The sequence below is a fragment of the Simochromis diagramma genome, unplaced genomic scaffold (genome assembly GCF_900408965.1).
Source record: "Simochromis diagramma unplaced genomic scaffold, fSimDia1.1 OVJJ01000585.1, whole genome shotgun sequence".
NCBI lineage: Eukaryota > Metazoa > Chordata > Actinopteri > Cichliformes > Cichlidae > Simochromis > Simochromis diagramma.
Window position 1 is genome coordinate 6,574,243 of NW_024387398.1, and position 22,863 is coordinate 6,597,105.

A 22,863-nucleotide genomic window follows, 5' to 3' on the forward strand; every position below is an offset into this window, starting at 1 on the left:
GAGAAAGAAAATTATGAAAGAGGGAAAAAGGAAAATTAAAACAGGGGAAAATAAAAGAAAACATTATTCTTGATGTTCTATTTACTTCATCATCATGCAAATGCAATATAAACAGTCCCATTTATAAGTATAGATGAATTTTCTATTGTTTATTATTAATATTATCATGATTGTTATTGTTATTAATGAATAACAGTCTTACCCCACAACATGGTTTTTGTAGAAATCTGCATCTATATTTGTTAAAATGACATTTCTTTACACACTGAATGAAAAGTCTTAAATAAACATTCTGCACAGTAAATAGTGTCTTACCAGATGAGCAATTGTAATCAGCTCAGCCCAGATTTCTTTCCTCAAGTTCTCTATGTGACTTTTGAGAACCACACGCAATCCATGATAAATCCTGAGTGCTTTATGCTGCTTTTAGAGGAGCATAATTCTTGCAGGCTGCTCTTTTTTTTATCACCCAGTGTTTATCCTGGGAACACATCTTCTCTAGAGAAATTTCACACAGGACTCGTGAATAACATTTATCTTCACTGGAAGGAGACTACTCTGTAGATTTGTGCCTTTTATGAATGTTTCACTCTGAGGAAAAACGAAGCACTTAGAAATAATAATCAAACCATCAGCCAAAGATTATTTTCTGTGAACAAAGTTTGATGATTGATAATATGTGCAGTTGTATTTTGGGTTTAGATATTAGGTATGATTACGCTATATAAGATTTATCTAACTCTGTTAGAATGCATGCACTTTACTGAGCAATAAAAGATGAACTACATCATGAGTATCAGTAGAATTAGACAACTAATATCAGTGTTGAAGTTGCTGAATTTTCAGAAAGTATTCTTAATGATGCTCCTAACTATAAAAACATTTCATTATAATAATGTCTTTCTGTAGCTGCTGGAAGTAATTTAAGGATATAATTCCTTCACTGTTGCCTTCTTCAGTACCATCTGCCAACACAGTGCAGAGCAGCTGCCTGAACTCTACTTGAACAGAAGTTGATTATCTGATTAAAAGTGTTACACCCTCACTGCACGAGACTCTGGGTACTGTTGTTTGTCTGAAAAAGAAAGTCTCAAATCAGAAGTACTGAACTCCCTAGTACAACTCACAAATGTGTATCTTAAAGCAGATGACTCATAAGGTATGAGGTAATAGCATCCCACTAATTTAGAATGTCTTCATTTAGGCAGGACCTAAATAAAAAAAAGACCCCCATAAAGCTATCCAAAATAAGAACCATCCCATATTCAGCTTCAGCAGTTTTAACCTTAACCAGAAATTACTTCATGAATTTCTTCACAAAAAAAAAATTAAGCATGAGAAAAAAGTATTTCTAACTATCTCACAGATGTATCATTACATACAGCTACTTTCGATACTAATGGTATTTGTTTAGAGTCTTCCTCTCCCATGAATCTTTCTGCATTCACTTCAACAATCACTTCCTAAGCAATCTACCTCTATTAATGGGCTACATACCCCAGGTCTTTAATGTTAGAACCACCATGGGGTCATTTTGACCCTATGTCATTTTAAAAATCCTGTGACTCTGTTATATTAAAAACCCACCATCTCACATTTCTCAACTTTCCCTAAAATAAGGTTATTCATCAAACACTGAATTTTGTTGAGTGTGGGATCAAAAAAAGGAAAATTCTGACCACCTGTGCCCAGAACTGCCAAGAACGTCATTTGAACCCCATAGAAATGAATGTAAAACCACTACTCCAGCACACGATTATTTACACATATTTCAACGTGAAGACCGCTATAACATGACCCAGAGCCAGGTATGGCCTGTGACAAACAAATCCTCCCTTACTGCATTTAATCATAAGTTAATCATTATTCAATCAATCATTAATCTCTAGCTCTCTTCCACTATGTGGCACCAGTTGACTGCTCATCCCAGAGCTCGGTTCTGCCAGACGTTTCTTCCTGTTAAAACTGAGTTTTTCCTTCTCACTGTTGCCAAGTGTTGCACAAAAGGGGTCATTTGAATGTTTGGGTTTCCTCTCTGTTATTGGTGGGTCTTACAATTTAAAGCACTCTTGAGGACACTGTTGTTGTGATTTGGTGCTATATAAATGAATTAAAATTTAACCTAATTATGACTGGTAAAGAGAAAGAGTTGCGTGACATGATGAAAAGACGGCAAATATAGTGTGTGCAGGAGATTATGGGTAAAGGAAGCAATGGCAGGAGCACTAGAGGTGGATTGAAACTCTTCTGCCAGAAGTAGAGTAGTGGTAATCTTGAAGGAAGAGTAAGTGAATATGTTTGTGGCCGTGAAGATTGTATTCTATATTATATTGAAAATTGCAGATCTAATAACCTAGATTAAACTGGTAGCGACTGTCCCTAGCATGTAGAGATTAGTATTTGGAGCAGACTTTAAAGGAAATGTAGGTGAAGGGAAAGGTGACAAGGAGGTGTTGTGTAGGTATGATGTTAAGAAGAAAAAAAACAGAAGGAAAGACAGTAGTGCATTTTATCAAAAGGAATGGAAAAGGCTGTAGTCTGTCGGATGATTGTGGACATCGAGAAGAGGAAGTAAGTGAAGGCAGAGACAAGAATTAAGTGATGGAAGTTGAAGAAAGAAAAATGTTGCACAGATCTCGGGACGAACTTGATGCAGACTCTGGCTTGTAGGAAGGAGCTAACAAGTGACTGAAGAAGCACAGCTGTAGTGCTTTGGGAAACTGCCAAGAAATTATTTGGTGTGTCCTCTGGCAGAATGAAGAGGTTAGCAAAGAAAAAGTGTTTTAGTCAGGGAAATGAAGAAAGCAAATAAGAGTGGAAAGTCTGGAGAAGTGGAGGTATGCACAGGGGAGATGGAGAATAAAACTATTTGAAACACGCCCAGATCCATGTGTGTAAACTGGAGGGAGACAGGTGGAAAAGTAAACATGTATGGAATGGAGGAGAAGGAGAATGCAGATTATTTGGTCAACCATCCAAAGGAATGGACGGTGAATAGAGAGGTGAACAAGAGAGTGTATGTGGGCAGGGTGAAGTAGCTGGACAAGAGTGTTACAGGTGATTTGTGATATAGTTTGGAGACTGTAGCACTTACAAAAAGACAGGAGACCAAGTTACAGGTGGTAGTGTGGAAGATGCTAAGACTTTAATTGGCAGTGATCCGAATAAACAGGAGTAGAAATAAGTATATAAGGGACAGGTCAGGTTGAATAGTTGGATATGGTTAATTTAACTGAAGAGGATGCTAGGGTGAGATGGAGGCAGATGATCTGCTATGGCAGCTACCGAAGAAAGTAGCCAAAAGAAGAAGGAGCAACTATTTCCTCCGGCTTTATTTCACGCATTCCAACTAAACCACATTTTGAGAAAAATGTATCATACCTGTCATACCTGCAGAGCTATTTACCTACTTAATGAAGCCTAATATGATTGGTCACATTCTCAGGATGAGACCACACAGATTCCTCTTAATAGATAGTTGCTGCCAAGCTACCCGATTGCTTCAGTTATGTTTTCCAGTCGTAATGCTAATCCCACAATCCTTTAAATACATGTTTAAAAAATGGGGATGGCTTCAATATTAACTCATTCACTGCCATTGACGTCTATAGACGTCAATTACGTTTTTCAATGGGAGGGGCTAGAATACAACCTCGGGCAGCTTGTCAGTGAATATCAGACTTGCATTCATGGTTTGCGCACGTAAGGGATTGTGCAGTGAGACAAAAATGTGGTGCAAGTCTTGTTGTGTGCCCTTGCATCCCGGAAAGTGTTATAATGATTACCACACAAAAGTGAATTATTCATTGTGAATAAATGATTCACTATGTACATTTTATTTTTTCATATATTTGTAAATAAATTGTTTTGATAAAACATAACCTTTCTCAGTGTTATTTCTGTTTTATAGAAGTGAAAAACTATTTTATATGTTAGAGGTGTCACAAAGCAAGAAATATTAGTGTCAAAGGCACTTTTCTGCTTGAAATGTATTTTTCACAAAAAGCTCGTTTTCTCCCTTTTTTTGGTCGAAACAGGCATTTTTGGTGGAACCCACCTCTCTTCTACAGCTGATTACTAAAGAATGGAAAATGGTAGAAACAAGCTTTTTTTTTTTGGATGAAAGAAGAGAGTCTGTTCTTCATTTTGGTAGGTTCAGCGTTTATATGATCATAACACACAGTTTTCTGTGGCTCTTCAAAAATGAGTAAAAATGCTCAAAAACCCTGGCAGTGGGGAGTTACCTGATTTGAAAATGGCTGGCAGTGAATGAGTTAAGTCACGTTAGTAACTAGACAAAGAGAATTTGTCTTTCTTTCTCTGCCATGGCAGTCTCATATTTCTAATTTATTCAGAGTGACTGTTCAAACACCCCCCAAAAAGAAAGAAATGTCACAGTTACACAGAAAATAGCCTAACGTTAAAACTCGCCTGGGTTTTATTACTACAGGGAGTGCAGAATTCTAAGGCAAATGAGTATTTTGTCCACATCATCCTCTTCATGCATGTTGTCTTACTCCAAGCTCTATAGGCTTGAAAGCCTACTACCAAGTAAGCATATTAGGTGATGTGCATCTCTGTAGTGAGAAGGGGTGTGGTCTAATGACATCAACACCCTATATCAGGTGTGCATAATTATTAGGCAACGTCCTTTCCTTTGGCAAAATGGGTCAAAAGAAGGACTTGACAGGCTCAGAAAAGTCAAAAATAGTGAGATATCTTGCAGAGGGATGCAGCAGTCTCAAAATTGCAAAGCTTCTGAAGCGTGATCATCGAACAATCAAGCGTTTCATTCAAAATAGTCAACAGGGTCGCAAGAAGCGTGTGGAAAAACCAAGGCGCCAAATAACTGCCCATGAACTGAGAAAAGTCAAGCATGCAGCTGCCAAGATGCCACTTGCCACCAGTTTGGCCATATTTCAGAGCTGCAACATCACTGGAGTGCCCAAAAGCACAAGGTGTGCAATACTCAGAGACATGGCCAAGGTAAGAAAGGCTGAAAGACGACCACCACTGAACAAGACACACAAGCTGAAACATCAAGACTGGGCCAAGAAATATCTCAAGACTGGTTTTTCTAAGGTTTTATGGACTGATGAAATGAGAGTGAGTCGTGATGGGCCAGATGGATGGGCCCGTGGCTGGATTGGTAAAGGGCAGAGAGCTCCAGTCCGACTCAGACGCCAGCAAGGTGGAGGTGGAGTACTGGTTTGGGCTGGTATCATCAAAGATGAGCTTGTGGGGCCTTTCGGGTTGAGGATGGAGTCAAGCTCAACTCCCAGTCCTACTGCCAGTTTCTGGAAGACACCTTCTTCAAGCAGTGGTACAGGAAGAAGTCTGCATCCTTCAAGAAAAACATGATTTTCATGCAGGACAATGCTCCATCACACGCGTCCAAGTACTCCACAGCGTGGCTGGCAAGAAAGGGTATAAAAGAAGAAAAACTAATGACATGGCCACCTTGTTCACCTGATCTGAACCCCATTGAGAACCTGTGGTCCATCATCAAATGTGAGATTTACAAGGAGGGAAAACAGTACACCTCTCTGAACAGTGTCTGGGAGGCTGTGGTTGCTGCTGCACGCAATGTTGATGGTGAACAGATCAAAACACTGACAGAATCCATGGATGGCAGGCTTTTGAGTGTCCTTGCAAAGAAAGGTGGCTATATTGGTCGCTGATTTGTTTTTGTTTTGTTTTTGAATGTCAGAAATGTATATTTGTGAATGTGGAGACGTTATATTGGTTTCACTGGTAAAAATAAATAATTGAAATGGGTATATATTTGTTTTTTGTTAAGTTGCCTAATAATTATGCACAGTAATAGTCACCTGCACACACAGATATCCCCCTAAAATAGCTAAAACTAAAAACAAACTGAAAACTACTTCCAAAAACATTCAGCTTTGATATTAATGAGTTTTTTGGGTTCATTGAGAACATGGTTGTTGTTCAATAATAAAATTATTCCTCAAAAATACAACTTGCCTAATAATTCTGCACTCCCTGTATAATAAAAAATGTGAGTAGTGGGATGGCCTGTGCCTTTCAGCACTCAGCTCAAAGATCTTTTTTTCCCCACCGGACCAATCTGTCATACTTTTCACTTTTCTTGTTTTGAAACATCAGGACCACCTCATCATCACTTAATGTCGACTATACTTTTTTAAATAGTGTTTATTGTTGCAAAATTGCAAATCTTTCAGTGTGTATATACATTACATATAAAAGTTTTCATTAACACAGGTGGGACACCAAGAAACTAAGATAGGAACAAATCAGGAATTACAACACAACAAAACTTAAGCTAGATATAAAAACTATCTAAATGGTAATGTCTGTATTGATAGCGCTTTTACTAGTCCCTAAGGACCCCAAAGCGCTTTACACAACCAGTCATCCACCCATTCACACACACATTCACACACTGGTGATGGCAAGCTACATTGTAGCCACAGCCACCCTGGGGCGCACTGACAGAGGTGAATAGAATAGAATCCACCCTCATAAACTAGAACAGAAACTGGATAACTAACACAGAGAGAAGACTGAGGAGAGCCAGAGCAAAGAGCTAAACACTGAGGAATTACAACTGACTTGACACAAGAGGATAAAAGAGGAAAACACAGACAGGACTAGACCAGACATGGGAGCATAATTGACTCAAGGAATACAAAATAAACTTTAACCCAAAACAGAACTAGATGTGAAACTAAACCTTAGAATATCAATATACAAGGAAACCAGGAAATACTGAAAGTAAACACCAGGTCCTAAACCCAGATATCCAAAGGCTGTCTTTCCAAATGTTGAACCTGGGAAGGACCAGGTGATTTTTTTTATTATGATATGATATGTGAAACCTTAGAAATGAATGAGTGTGTACTTTCTTTTTACCACGACTTTACATGCAATGATTGTGTCAGTCGAATGGGTGTGAATCTAACACTGCAGTTTAACCATGACCTCTATAAAGTGAGCCAACAAAGAAAAGAAATTCTCATAACTCAACAATATGCCTTTAATTTTGGATCACACCATTCTGTTTAAGAAAATATTTTGCTTTGTTTTCATCAAAATATCTCAGTAACCTTGGAATCTGTCAAAACATTTTGGGTGCATCAAGTTTACCTGACAGTGTTCGATTCCATCAGAATATAGGTCTGAAATATTCCACTGTTCCAGATTAGTTGGTGTTTTGTTAAACAAAGGAGGGTTTGACTCTGAGCAGAACTCAGTACTCCACCTCGTCGGCATTACATAAAGCGTGAGCCTGGACTTGGCATAGTGCGCCTGTGACAACGCTCTATGAGAACATGACTGAGCAATGCAAAACCCATGACCCCTTTTACACTTGTACCCCACATCATCCTGTCACCACCTCTGTGTCTCATTCTCTCTGTTTTTCAGTTTTTAGTCTTCTCCTCCCTTCTGTCCTTCCTTTTCTCCTCCTAAACAGCTTATTGTGTGTCACTGGTTTTGGATGTAATGCTCTTTGCAACATTGTGCGGAAAAATAAAATAAGATCTTTGGTACTATCAGCGAGACTAATACCAGTAGTAAAAAGTAGCCCTGAAAGTAATGGCCAAAACTGTTAAAATAGTACTAGTAATACAGGAATCTTTAAAAGGTAAATTAGTGGTAGTAGTTTTAAGAGTACTAGTAATTGCAACAGTTAAAGAAGGTGACTGCAAATGTAGCCTCGTAGCTGCAGATGTAATGTTATTATAAGTGTAGTGGTTCTTGTTCAATATGATAACCACAACTCTTGTTGTTTCTGCATCTGGCTTCCTCTCGCTCTCATGCCTGCTAAGACTTGCAGCTTTGCAAGTCCAGCCGGTACACCTTGTACCATAACACAATCATATCCACCTCCTATTTGTTTTGTGTCTCACTCTCCAGCTTACATCCTATCACAAAAAGTCCTGTCACTTATTTAATCACACATCAAAGGCCTTTCTGCTTGGATCATATCATATGAAAATATCACTGCTGTCACTGCTTCTGTTATTGTTAAGAGTAATGGCAATCTTGTCTGCCCTCTTTGCATATTTTAGGTGGAGCATAGCCCCAGGTAAAAGCATTATAGAAAGTTAATTCTGTCAGTAGTCAACCATACACTTGTAAGTACCACTCTAAACATGTGCAATATTCAGTACAGAACAGACATAAAAGAGTCACAAGCAAAACTGAAAAGCAAGGCAGTCTGCAGACCTAACAGTGTGTCAGTCTTTACACACACAGGGCCAAATTATGATGGCAGGCCTAATCGGTTAGAGCATTTCCAAAACAGTGGGTACCAGGAAGCACAATGAGTGAAATGGGGTCATTTGATCCTAAAAGAGAAGAAATGCAAGTGATTAGCTTACACTTACACACTTATTGATTGATTGATTGATTATTACACCAGATTTGATACATTTTCCACGTAGTTCTGATTTTTTACCGCTGATTTCTTATTTATTTCTCATTGATGCTTTGTGGGGAAAAAAGTAGAACAGAAAAGGCTCGAATGTAGTGCAGGTGTACAAAAGTTCTCCTGGTGTGAGTTTAACATTTGTTTTTGCGATGTGTACCTGTCAGAAAAAAATCACAGCATTAATCATTATTAACATTGTTTTTATAAAGATACTTAAAATATAAACACAAAATATATGATGGATTAGACAAACTGGATCAGGTTCTCTGCTCAGTTTGCATCCCATGTAGACTGCCCATCAGAGAATGCATGTAAATGTGTGATTTCATTCACTAGTATAATGAATTCATAAGGATGAATGCTAATGATTTGGATGGACTGGACTATTTGGAAGAAACACTCAGTTCCCATCCACTCTTGTAACCCGATCGTCAGAGACTGAAGAGCAATGTCATCTCCAACCAGGGCCTCAGCTCAGCTGACTTCCCCGCATACCACACCACTTGGTGACAGACCAATCATTGTCTCTCAACCACTGCAGCCAAGGATTCTTTGGGGATTGAATAAACACAGGTGAGCTACTGCTCTGACAGGGAACTGAAATATTCCTATATTGTATAAACATTACATCACCTACCCTATAAGCTGTAACTGGCAATTGTCCACAAGTTATTAAAGCTTTGTTGCTCGTTCCCTATATTGCCCCTGGTTCTTTAACTGAACACAAAGGGTAAATTCTACTGGATCTGTTTTTGTTACGACGATGCATGAAAGCTTTAAAAGTGTGCAAGCTTTTGCTGAGTAACAAAAACAGACTTTGGACAACTGGGACTGAATTTATGTCACCTATGTCATTATTAGTAAATAGAGACTCACTAAATGTGATCGTCACTAAATTCCCAAGTGGAATAAAAAAACACTCCACCACTTAATGGCTGTTTCTAAAACTGTTTTTATTTTTTTTTCACTTGTTATTACATATTCTTTATATTAATAGGTATTAATAAACCCCTGAGCTGCCCACTTATGTATTTAATATATTGAATTAACGCTAAGAGAAATTCAGCACCAGAACTATACTAAGTTTAAGGACAGAAAAATATTAGTAACATCAGCAGGATAGTTTCTATTTCAGACCAAGACATTTTCTTTTATTACCTCTTGGCACTTTTAAAACATTCCACTTATTTTATCTGTCTTCCCCTCATCCATAAAATCTGATAAAACAACCAGACTTAAACAGTTTTTAAGCATCTGCTAATATTTCTTTTTCTGTTTTAAGTCTCACATTGCTCAGTTCTTCCTTGAAGGGCTCTCTTCATTATAAACCAGGTGTTTATTAGTTTAAGAAGATGTGTGGGGAAAGACAAGACACAGCAGAAGACAAGTTTCAAAACAAAAGGTCATAAATCTGTGAAGGCATTTCTATAATATGTTCCCCTCCCAGACAGAAGGAGTTAACACAGGCACGCATCTGCGATGTTTTGTTTTTTTACACTGTCATGCGATACTTTCTTAAAACAGTGTTATGGCTATGCTTTTATTTATGCCAAAGGATATGTGAGAAAATATCTTAAAATACATTATCGTGAGAAGATGACCAATTAGGCTGTTGTCCACAAAAATAATCATCTGTTGTTCCTCTTCACTATAACTTTGTTTGATCAGGTTTCATTAAAAGAAAACTAAAGAACCTATCAACTACTATAAGCTGTGATTCATATGTTGCAAAAAAGTTGCTATCATGTTCATCTTTCTGTGAAATGAATGAATACCTGAATTGCCTTGAATCTGATCTTTATGCAGTGTGCACTGGATCTTCTGTATTGTGTCAAAAACAACGCATTATCATAATTTGACACCCTAGGAATGTGAATGAGATGGTTTAAAAGAAATGAGACCCTGCAACTGGTATTTAGTTTTGAGTGAGAGCATGGAGCTAAATCTGGCAAGCAGAACTAATTATTAAACTAGATTCTGTATGTAGCCCTTTTTTCGTGTTGTGCGAGCAAGCAAAAGTTCTCCCAGACACACCTCAGGATGTCAGAGTTAAAGTATGCATTAACAATGTGACCCTATGGTGTGAATTTACTAAGCACAACCCCGTGAACATTAGAAAAGAAACAACAACAACATGCATGCTGCTCATTGTGCCACCTTCATAGACCCAGTTTTCATCATCAGTCATGATACTCAGCACAAATTTAGCACAGTATTTGATGTATCCTTTCACAGCAGATTCGGGGTCCACAGTCAAATCCAAAATGCACACATTCAAATGATCAGAATGGGATTTCTAAGGAGTGGCTTTAATGGAGCAAGAGAGCTTCAATACTCCCTGCGCTTCACAAGACAACTTTGAAAGGGATAGTGGCCAAATCCCATTAAATATTCAAGGTGATTAAGAAAGGCCTTGATATATTGTTCCTAAGAGGCGTCTTGGTAGACAGCTAAGAATTTAACTCTGAGTTGAAGACATTTAGATAAAAAATAAATAAAACAGCAATTTTATAAAAATCAAATGTGGAATTTTCACTGCGCACTAAGGAACTATCTTAGTAAGGATCCTAGTCATTGCTATCCTATTTCAACTTTAGTCATTCCTCATTCACCCCACAGTTTGGTCAGATCATATGTTCAGAGGCTGCCTAGTCTCCCATCTGTAACAGCTGATAGAGCAGCAGGAGCAGCTGTAATCTGATCATAGATAATCTGGGGATAATCTGTGGATCATAGATCACTACTATATGACAACAGTTTGAACTTGTCTGAATCCTCGCACAGCAGTGACCTCTGTGCAAACAAAAACTCTTGACGGGCAATCTGTCACTCTCTGTTCAACCTATACACGAGAAAGCAACAAATTGCCTTTGAATTGCTTGTTGTGGGTGAAATCCCAGCTTCAGGGGAGCGTTTTTCTCCTCCTCTCTAAGAGCAATGAATCATAAAAATGTGACAAATATAGTTTGACATTGCTTTTGGGGGCTGATTAATGACTGTAGCTATAGTCACGGTGGAAAGTCCCACACAGACAGGTTTGAAGATTTCTGTTTAGCGGTGGAGCGGTGAAGAAAAGCCTCTTCATGTGTGTCCTGGCGTTGAACACAGGCTGGATGGATGATATGCAATCAGGCTATTCCCTTTATGTGAACCTTAAAATTTACTTTACAGCTTGCTGCTGTCTTTTTACTGCCTCTACAGTAACAACAGAATGCTCAATTTGTCATCTACTGTATGTATTGACACTTTCAGTTTTACAACAACATTGGAACGGTTAATGTACCATAAATAAGAATAAAGGATTAGTCAGGTTTACTGTCAATCAAGAGATTACCATGCACTCAATATGGAGAAAGGTTGTCGTGTGTTTAATGTATTTAAGATAACAAAGAAGTATGAAGCATGTAGAAATCCTAGCGTATGAACAGTCTAGAAGAAATATCCTCCAGTATGGGCAGTATTAATTGTAACAAGACACTAAGAAAACCACTTTTCAGCTTTTAAAAACAAAGTATTGTAAGACAATTTGAATCTGATGCAGGCTATAACACTTTTTATGTTGCATATAATAAACACGAATAGGATAGTTTTTCAAGAATGTGTCATGAATGGGATTTCTCCTCTCATCAGTACCCTAGAAAATATACATGCAGTGCAAATACACTGCCTATTTGAGCTCTTAATCAAAGTTATTAGTCAGAACCTGTCGTTTGTATTATTGTCAGTGAGGCTTCACCTAATAAATTACCTGCCAACTTTTTCTAGATCCCTTACTCACCAGAATATTTAAAATTCTCTGAATTTGTTTTGTTCTACAGGAGCAATTTTGAATATTTTAGCAATTGGCTTAAAACGCTAGTGTTTTGGGTTACAATAGTGAGCTTAGTCACAATAGAGTAAAAATTATCCCAAATTCCTTGCAAGTAGAAAAAAAAATCAAATAGTTATAGGTGCCCAACTTGTTGCCCTAAAGTTAAGCGTGCAACACTCTGATCCTCTGGTCAACCACTTTTAATCGGAAGGCGACTGCACAGGTTTCCTACTGTAAGGCATCTGTTGCCAAACAATCACAGTCTGATTCACACTGACTACAATCCCCCCTGAGACAGAGTGGTGAAGGTTTGCAAATGACTGTGATTGGATTTACAAATACAGATAGATGACAGTAGAAGCAGTGTAGATTTTACTCATTTAATTTGTTAGAAAACCTGAACGACCTGTTGATGTGTAGTAGCAAAAGCACTAAGGTTATTGTTTTGGTGGTAATAGTGGGTGGAATAGGTCTACTTTAACATGTATAATAGTACTAGTAATAGTACTGTTAGTTCTCAAAACTAGCAGTGACTTACTAGCACTTGAGCTAGTCATTAATGCTGAAAAGTTTGGGGATCAAAGTAACAGTTGTAATGGCAGCAGTAGCATGATATCAGCACCACCAGTGGTAGCAGTAGAGGTGATGTAGTTATACTGGAAGTTGTAGTGATGAGGCCTTCTGAGAATGTCAAAGGGAATGTTCAAGTCCCTGTGTTGCTTCAAAGTATCACCACACAGAGAGATGAGCTTTAAGGCCCACTAAATATTTCACAGTTGAAGAGTTACAGCAGCAAAATATGAAATCATCATCTTCAACTATGAAAAGTCGCTGGTATTTCTAGTGTCGGCGCCTATGATAGTAACCATGACTTCATACAGAGCTGTTTGAAAACAACCTCTTTAACCTGTTAAACTCTCACCAGTTTATTTTATTTGTCACCTGTAGCAACATGTTCGTCTGTGTTTTATTTAGGCATGCATTCCAACTGGACTACATTTAGAGAAAGGTTTATCATACCTGTCATACTTTCAGAGCCATTTTCCTCCCTTACGAAGCCTAATATGCTCAGTCAGACCACACAGAGAAGGCAGCTTTTTATACAACATCCAGCACAAGTAATTGGTCAACGATACATTCCAGGCGTGCCTATAATTCGCACAATGCACTGGATGTGTTTTATCGAAAAAAATGAACTGGTTGCTACAGTAACAAATGGCTACAAGGTAAAAAGACAGTGAAATATGTATGACACCTCTTGTGAAAACACCCCCAGCTGCATTATGGTTGTATCATAATAAAAAACACCTGGAGATTAGGTTTTCTTTTTCAGGGGTGGATTCTGTTTTTAATCCCCAGGAGTCTATTGCTCCAGTAATGATGTAGATTCCCTTTTAACAAATGACATACATTTCTGTCCAGATGAGAAGTTTAACAGATGCATACGATGGTCAATGCGATGTGTGTTCACACACATGTAAAAATGCATCACAATGACTAAGAATGTGCATGTGTACAGAAATGACATGTAATGGAAGGACATGGAACACACCATGGAGGAGGAAGATAAATGGCAAGAAATCATTATTACAATTTCTGTGCTTCAACCACCGAGGTGGAACTATTAGGGGAAGCTGACAATACTGCCATCATGGCAGCAGAAACCATGTACAACAATGTGAAATGACCATGAAGTATCCACACAAGAAAAATGAAGTCAAAACAGGCATGTGAGCCAAGGGTTTGGGTTAATTAATGTAAATGTTGAGACCTACTGACAAAGTAGTAGTCTGACCTCCATTTTTTGATATAGGATGGAAAAAGCAGTAAATCATCTCAGTGCCAACTCTTGATCTAATTTTTGTTTCATCTTTGGTTGGTTTTTGCTTATTGTTTTGTTTTTAATGGCATCATTACCCATCATGTAGTGTTCCTCCTACTAGCTTGTCTTCCATGCCTACGACTTTGTAGAGTTACATCAAGTGACCAAAATTGATTTGAAATAGCCGGTAATATGTCGTTGTTTTTGCTTTTGCAGTTTGTTTGTTTACAGATTGTTTCATAGCTAAATCTATGTTTTACAAGAAGTATGAAAGATCACATTATAGGTTTTCTGCAAGCCCTTTGATCAACTGGCATGCTCTGCAGGGTGTACCCTCCCTTATGTCCAATGACTGAAATGGGCTCCACCCTGCCATATCCCTAACCTGAATAAGCAGCAAAGAAAATGGATAGACAGATGGATTTTTGTGATCTGTTCCAGGTTTACTGTCCAGTTTTAGACTGTGCTGTGTGCACACACATTCTTCATAACAACGACCAGTTTGTGAGAATGATTTTTCATTTAATTAAATCATGTCTGGACAACATGTAACCGATGAGCTCCCTATAACAAAAAGCATATTAAAATAACCAACCCAACAGATGTATGGCAAAATGACAAAGTTTAAAAGCTGGACGACAGCTTTAAAGAAGTCAGGGTGGTGCCGTAACACTGAGTTACACTCAAAATATCAAGTCAGTTATTGCAAAGCAGAAAACATCTAACATTCATTTATCAGTGATTCTTTTCATGAAACTCTGCTGTCTTCACTGCACTGGCATTATCCAAACATGGAAGCATTTTTAAATTAATTTGAAATTGAAGATTTTGTTAAATACGTCACCAGAGAAACAACATAGTTTTCATAGAGTGCTGCATTTCAGTAGTTATTTTTGTGATAATCTGGCCTCCTGGCTCCTAAAATGGTGATGTGTTTATTTCAAAACTGCTGCCTGTCAAAAAGAAGACAGACATTCTTTTCATGCTTTCCTCTGTGGTTTTGTCCCACAGCTGCAACATAGCTGTAATAACTTTTGTCCCATTACAACACACTATGTGATTTCAGCATTGTTTGGGAAATTCCCCCAAAGAAGCCTAATATTGCATAATTGTATTAAAACCGCACAAAGACTTTGGCTACAGAATAGGTAGAGACAGTTTTTCAGATGAATTAGCTGCTAAAATAATAAACATTGACATTCCTTACTTTATCTCACTATCTAGAGTTACCCACAGGCTGCCAAAATGAGCAAGGTGTTTTTTACTACTTGCGAAAAATATTATTATGTACAAGACTTGAGAACATGATGAAATGGGATCACACCAGCCACAACACTCATCAACGTGTTGTTGCTCTGATGCTTGTGTAGACTGCTCAGTATCTTAATAAAATATTGGTCACCATATCAAAAGATGAATATATAAATACGTAACTCTGTTAAAATGGTTATGTTATGCTTGTAATGTCATTTTTCATTATCCGTTCTTTTATGCCTAATGTCATTAGCCGTTTCTGGGTCCAAACTCTGCTTCACTTCCAAAGTCAAACGAACACTGTGGCATCACTGAGAGTTAAAAACCGTCTAAATTTTTTCATCTTTAATAAATGATCAGTGTGGCTGCTCTACTAGGTGTAACAATCAAGTTTAACATCCAGGCATCCACAAAAGCAGAATGTATTGAATTTAATGCTGTTAGAAGTTAGCAGGAGTTAGCTCACTAGTTTCCACTCAAACATAATATAGCATGTTCTGACTGAGGGATTTCTGAAAAAATTTAAAAAAGTATAGCTCTGCTATCGCTTCTGATATAAATGAAGACAGAAAACTAAACAGCAGTGACTTTTGTAAGGTTACTGAAGTTGGGCTAGCTGGTATATAATGATGTGCTGGCTAGCTACAAAGGTATGGTTAGCATAATATAAACACATTAGCACACTGAAGCTGGAAGATGAACACTTACTTTTTTCCATTCGATAAAAGTCTACGTGAGGCTTCCTGATGGTTAGGGACAAATGCAATTTCATGGCAGGATGCTGTGAACAGACTAAACTTCAGTCAGGAGAACAACTGAGATAGTCCATCCACAATACGAGGTTAGTCATTAATATACTGCTACATGGGCTAGGTTTTAAAAACTGAGCTAATGAATAGTGGTAACAAAAACTGAGAGAGGCCGACACTTTTTAGGGGCTTGTTCATTAAATAGAACACGACACAAAGCATTAAAACATGTTAAAAACACAACAGCTTAATAAATGCAGACTAGTTTGGACCTGGAAGCAGGGTTCATCACGTCATCACGTAAAGACCAGATAGCTGCTCCTCTTTTCACCCTGTGTCTATGACATGGTTTAGCTTTTTTCTCATAAAGATGCCTGCCAAAACAAAGGTATCCCAAAAAGTTGATTGTGTTCATCTGGATGTAGTGTTTTCAGTGGGAGAAACGTTTTGCAAATGTACTGTTTATAAGGTTTCCCCAACCTTATAAACAGTACATTTGCAAAAAACCCCAAAAAAACAACAAAGCCATAGCCCTTGAAGATCTATTAACTTAAAACAAAAGTTCAGCCATATAATCTAACCAGAACTGTCTCCAGAAGAAGACGGGACTCTTGCAAAAATTGTGGCATTGGAGTATTCATGCAATAGTGTTACCATTTTACAGAATTGTTACCATTGTGTTTATTTTTCATATCAGAAAATGCTAAGGAAAAAATACATGATTTTAGAATCTACAGGAGCATAAAAAGTGAAACAGTAACCCACATATAGGGACTATTTCTAGGTGTGTGTGGCACTGCTCACACTACTGTCCCTATACAAATGAATAAGCACATGGTATTTTCTTATTAGTCTCAAATCTTAAATATTAAAATTTATGATTTTCTATCACCTTTACAGATTATATATATCTCTGACCTGTGAGCATAAGAAGAAAGCTAATGGTAACATTGCTCACATTATACATACAACCATGGGAATGGTCTAGGCTAGTTTTCAAAAATGGTAGATTGCTAGAGCAGAAAATGGAAAAATATGAAAGTTTTTTACTAAATTAATTTCCGAGTTAAACTTAGAGTTCCATCTGGAAACGACACAATTTTAATCTGTTTGTACAGTGAAATCTGATAATTCTATTTTTGTGGTACAACTTGTCATATTTGCTCAATCCAACATAAAAATATTAATATGTACATTTTACGTTTTTGCTTCAAAGGTCATTTTGTTGGAAATTTTTTATTTTGTTTTCTATTTCCTGTGTTTCTTTTGTTGAATTCTTATTTGTTCGAAATGAAAGAAAGAAAGAAAGAAATGAACATTGTATTTTCTCTTCATTTTTTGTGACTAGGATTTCATGTTAAATACATGCTTTATTTTACTATATCTGAAATTCAACTATATAACATTCAGAAATTGTCACTAGTTATCTTTTGCAATATAAAGGGTTTTTTTTTTTATTTAATATGGGACTTTGCAGCAGTGCTAAACTTTTTAAAAATATTTTCATTAGCCAATAACTAAACTGATATTTAAATTAAAAAAAATATCTGTCACAAATTACAAATTCTGATTCATTTTCATGGTAAAAAAAAAAGTGAAAATGTTTTATCTTTAAGAGTCTTTGAGATATTCATGTATATTAAGCTAACATTTCAGAGCAATAATTATATATATTCAAAAATGTACCATAAAACTTATTTTTACAAATCAAATACTCTGGATGGAATGGCCCAAATGGAAAACACAAAACCCACAGGACAAGCAAACTAAAACAGGCAATTACTACAGAGAAAATCAGACATAGCAGTAAACTAATCAGACCTGAAGGGAATATCATTGTGCTTTACATCTTATTACTGGCTGTGGGAGCCATGCAGATCACTGTCCTTTGTATGTTAAGTGGCTCACTCTTTATGCCTATTGACTCTCCTACTGGTTGGGTTGGTTCTTTTTTGTGCACATACATTTTGTAAGAAAGAGGATTATAAAAATTCCATTTTGTTCGACTGATGAATGTGAATTCTAAACTTAACTTGCTCTAGTTCTTGATCGATTATTCCATACGATCCAGATGCTTTGTTCACTAATTTTTCATTGCTCATTGTTCATTTTTATTGTGTGACAGTTGTATTTTTTTCTTAACTTATGTTTATTTTTGTTACAGTATCTGCTGTCATCTTGTCCATGTCCCTCTTTTTTTTCTGTATAAAAATGTGCTGATGTGCTTTCTTGTGCTGATGTTGTCACAAACAATTTTAATAAATAATGTTGTCTTTTGAATTATTTACCAATATAGACTCTTTGCTCTACTTTGCTCATGTTTGAGACATTCTTGAGTTAGCAGTTTTGCAGTGTCCATGTAAAAATTCTTTCTATTTGAATGAATACTAAACTACCTGCTAGACTGGCAGTATGCAAATTGATAATAATATGTACAAGCACTAGTTGATGAGTAGTGTATTCTGTGTGAGAGACTTACCAGCTGGTAAGTCTAGGTTGCTCTTGTAGGATCCCTAAATCCAAAAAAAGAGAAAGTAAGACAGGAAAAGTACCCTAAAGGAGAATATAAAAATACCTTTCTCACAGTGTGAAAAAACATGGAGTACTGAGAGTGATGGATTAGGCTGTGCTTTATCAAAGCAGAATCCTGATTTTTTTTATTTTTTCCCACTTTAGGGCATTCCAAAAAAACACAAGATTGTCATCTAACATCATAAAGTTATTGAGCTAAACTTGTGAGCTAACAGACCTGGAGCAACAATCATTTATTAATTCCTTCCAGCAAAAAGCAAACAAAACAAAAGAATCAATCATTTCAAAAATATCTCTGAAAATATCATCTTCTCAAATCTTTTTTATAAAGCACTGGTTCGCAAACTCTGGTGAGGCATAAAGCCATTGCAGGGTAAATCCCTGAGTTACGCATGGTTGAGGTAAAACATGGAGTGAAAATAAATTGTATGAACAAGATTCAAGATTCAAAGTTTCTAAATGTTTATTGTCATGTGTACCAAGAAATTTCTCTGTACAATGATATTCTTTCTCTGCTGTCCACACACAGATGATGGTTAATATGTATAAACAGATAAAATTACAAATAGCATGAATAAATAAATGGAGACAAAAAAAATGTTTCAAGATGTTTCAAAGAAAAAGAGTTTGCTGATGCTATCATTTTACTCAAGCTCCACTTGATCCTATTTTTCCCCTTCGTTTTGGATTCTAAATGAAGACATGTCAGAAAAGATTCGAAAACAATTAGTATAAAGTAACCCAGTCTACCTGGGAAGTAGGTTGCGTTGAAGGGACACATATGCCTAAATCAGCTGGTCAACACCAGTGTTGGTCAAGTTACTTGAAAAAAGTAATCAGTAACTAATTACTGATTACTTCCCCAAAAAAGTAATCCTGTTACTTTACTGATTACTTATTTTCAAAAGTAATTAATTACTTAGTTACTTAGTTACTTTTTAAAAGCACGATTTACAACCTGAATAGGTGATAAAGCGATAGATCTTTCAGCCCAATTCTACTTTTTCTGCATAATCCATCATACAAAATGTAATCAAATGGAAAAGTCTCTTTTTTTTAACTTGTTTTATCAGTTTTAATCTTTTAACTTTATGCATCAAGCAAAAATTTAATTATATGCAACATTCTCTGACTTGAATAAATTAGTTTAACATTTAAACCTATTTTCTACACATTCCAGCACATAAAATAAAATATTTTTTGTGTTTACACTCACTCTTTCAAATAGATGCAAGTAAAACACAACAGAAAATAAATAAAGTCAAAGACTAGCGGTCCTGTTGCTCTATTTTCACCTGTAAAGCAGGACTGGGGTAGGCGGAGGTTTACCCTGGTGCAGGTGTGCCGCGGTCAGTTGAAGAATCCACGAGTTTCTCTGTGAATTTCCCATTACATCGTTGCGCACTCGGTGCTTGCTTGGAAGTTTAGGGGGGGTTTTTTCGCTGTAAAAAGAAGTTTTCTTCCCACGCACGATGGACGCTAATGTTTTTGTCACTTTTTATGGAATCAAACTCAAAGTAAGGTCAGTACTTCCACGCTTTAAACGCTGCACGCTCATACTTTCTCCCACAATCGATATGTGATCCATTGTTGATCTGCGCACAGCTGTTGTCACTAACGGCGCACTCGCTTACGTCACTGTCGTGAGACATTCTCGCAAAAAATCACGGTTTTAGTAACGCAGTAACGCAGCGTTACTACGGGAAAGTAACGGTAATCTAATTACCGTTTTTGCAATAGTAATCCCTTACTTTACTCGTTACTTGAAAAAAGTAATCAGATTACAGTAACGCGTTACTGCCCATCTCTGGTCAACACAAAAAATGGCTTTACATGAAAGCATCAGATCAGAAAAGGCTACTGTGCTTGGCATTCTCTCTTCCTCATGGATACGTATTTACTTTTGTTACTCTCCAAATACTTCTAAAGGGGAGAATGTTTGGGTTTTTAGTTGCTAAATGTTTTACTTGTTTTTAGTAATTTGATTCCTATATAAAATAATCAAAGCCTTATAATGAAAATGAGAAACACAGTAAGATACACCAAAGAAAAGTTACAATACATCCCTGCTGCTGGAGACCAAACTTACACCAAATTACATCACTGGATGTGAGGCCTTTCTTTACTTCTTGCTTTTATGTTTTCAGCTGTTGTCTTTATTAAATATTCTTAACTTCAATATGTAGACAGTGACACATAAAATGTATATTATCCTAAACACACTTTCACAGAGGACTAGTTATTGTAGATGAATGAGTTTCTTTATTCAAGCTCCCAGAGTTCATCCAACCATGGCAAAGTGCTATTGGCATTCTGCATTGCTGTGATTGGTGGTGTTGATATGTTTTATTAAGCGGTAACTCTAGCTCCTCATATCTGTGTTTCATCCTCATAGTCTCCTAAGAGCATGCTAGAAAACAAAGACGGCAGGGTCCTTTGTGGGGTACACTTAGGACTGGTTTGGTTTACTGTAAACACACTGGCAAGGGTGTCACAGAGGTCACATGTGTGTGTTTGTGTGTGAGTGTGGAGGTTTTTGTCACAGGGCTTCCATAGAGTTAAGTTGGAGGTTCTGGACTGTTTTTGAAGTAGGCAGGTGAGATTGATTTTTATACACTGATCTTTATATAGCTGAAGAGTGAAGAAGTCTACCCCAGCTCACACTGGGTAGGATAAGCTGTAATTTTACATAGAGAATTAATGAATCATTCTTTTTTTTAACTGGGGTCAAATAATGAATAAGCATCTATAATCTTTTTGAATCCAGTTTTCTTGTTTCTGTTCATACTGTTTGTGCTAGGGTTCATATGATGATGATTTGGAAATGCTGTGAAAAAGCAGCAGTTAAAACATCATTTTGATTGTGTTGTAGTACTAAAATGATAGAGGAAATGTGCAAATATGCTGCTCTAACAGAGCTCTAAAGCATACCCAAGACGTAAGTTGGAGGAAGTAGGTTAATTGTTGGCTGACCAGTTAGCAGGGATTGGTATTTGTTACCTTGACCCCTAGTCATTCTACAAACATTGACTGTGGCTGTGAAGTGTGTGTGTGTGTGCGTGTGTGTGTGTGTGTGTTTACACTTGTACCTTTTCTGATACAGAGGTCAACCAGTCAACTAGGTGCTGAGGGAACGATTTTTCTCAAGCTTTGATTTGCCTGTGAGTAAGTTGGCAAGTATGCTTTCAAAGTCCAGTAGTCTGCAGTCCCAGCAGACCACCACAAAGGAGTTAATCCCCTCTATCACAGCCAGTGCAAACACATTAGCCACACAACATCAACACAGCACTCAAGAGCCCCATTGACAAATCCTCCTCGCTTTCTCAATGAAATTCAGACTGGGAGTCACGATGTTCCTTTCCCAGCAAAACAAGGAGCTCAAATTTTGAAATGCAAGATACTGTGAAGAATAATTAAACTGCATTGTGCAAAGTTTTATCTTAAAATAACAACTGAATAAGACACATGTGATATGAGTTGGTTTTTGTTTTTGACATATGGGCTTACTTTGTGAATGAGCCTGATTTTTAGGAGCAAGACACAATGATGAAGCTTAGAAGTACAATAGGCTTTAAGCAATGAAGGGACTTTCTTTCCATTTATAATTATAAGTATTATGTTGTTACATCTGGTTTCTCATAATGGCATGATTGTACATATCATTGAATGATGAAAAAAGAAAAAAGAACACTCACACATACACAGGACAGCATTGCACCAGTTTGTATCATAAATAAATGAATAGTAAATACAAAAATCTACAAGATGTGTAATTGAAGAGTAGCAGGTTACTTTGGCCTCCAACAAGATGTCAAGGCATCATCCAGCTGTTGGAGCATGAACTTGACTGAGATGCCTAGACAGCAGTTGGCGACTTCCTGGCAACTTCAAGTCAATATGCAAAAATAAATATTCCCTGAGCGGTTGCTTGTGGTTGCAGGCAGTTGCTGACAGTTGCTGTGAAATTGATTGCTAAAACTCTAGTCACGCAGGCCCGAGACAATTCAGTGATCCCAGGTGGCCATCAGTATATTGGGCTTCATTTTATATTGGGACCCAACTTTCAAGGACCCAACTTTGAAGGTCCTTGAAAGTTGCTGGGTGAATTTGGTATACAGTATTGCATCAAAACTTCCTTATGATTTCTTTTGTTTGGTAGCAGACCGATGCAGTTATCCAGTGTTTACACGGAAGATGCCGACTTGTCTGGAAACATTCACCAACTACCTACAAAGTGGCAGTGAAACTCAAAAATGAAAAAAACAGAAACATAGAG

The 22,863-nt window shown here is 37.1% G+C and overlaps 1 long non-coding RNA gene across 1 annotated transcript; it reads left to right on the forward strand.

Annotated features, from left to right (window-relative positions):
- Positions 1-3,999: 3,999 nt before the first annotated feature.
- On the forward strand, positions 4,000-21,765 carry LOC120720454. Its single transcript, XR_005692953.1, has 3 exons — positions 4,000-4,283; positions 20,368-20,373; positions 21,754-21,765. It is a non-coding gene; the product is annotated as an uncharacterized LOC120720454 (long non-coding RNA).
- The last annotated feature ends 1,098 nt before the right edge of the window (positions 21,766-22,863 follow it).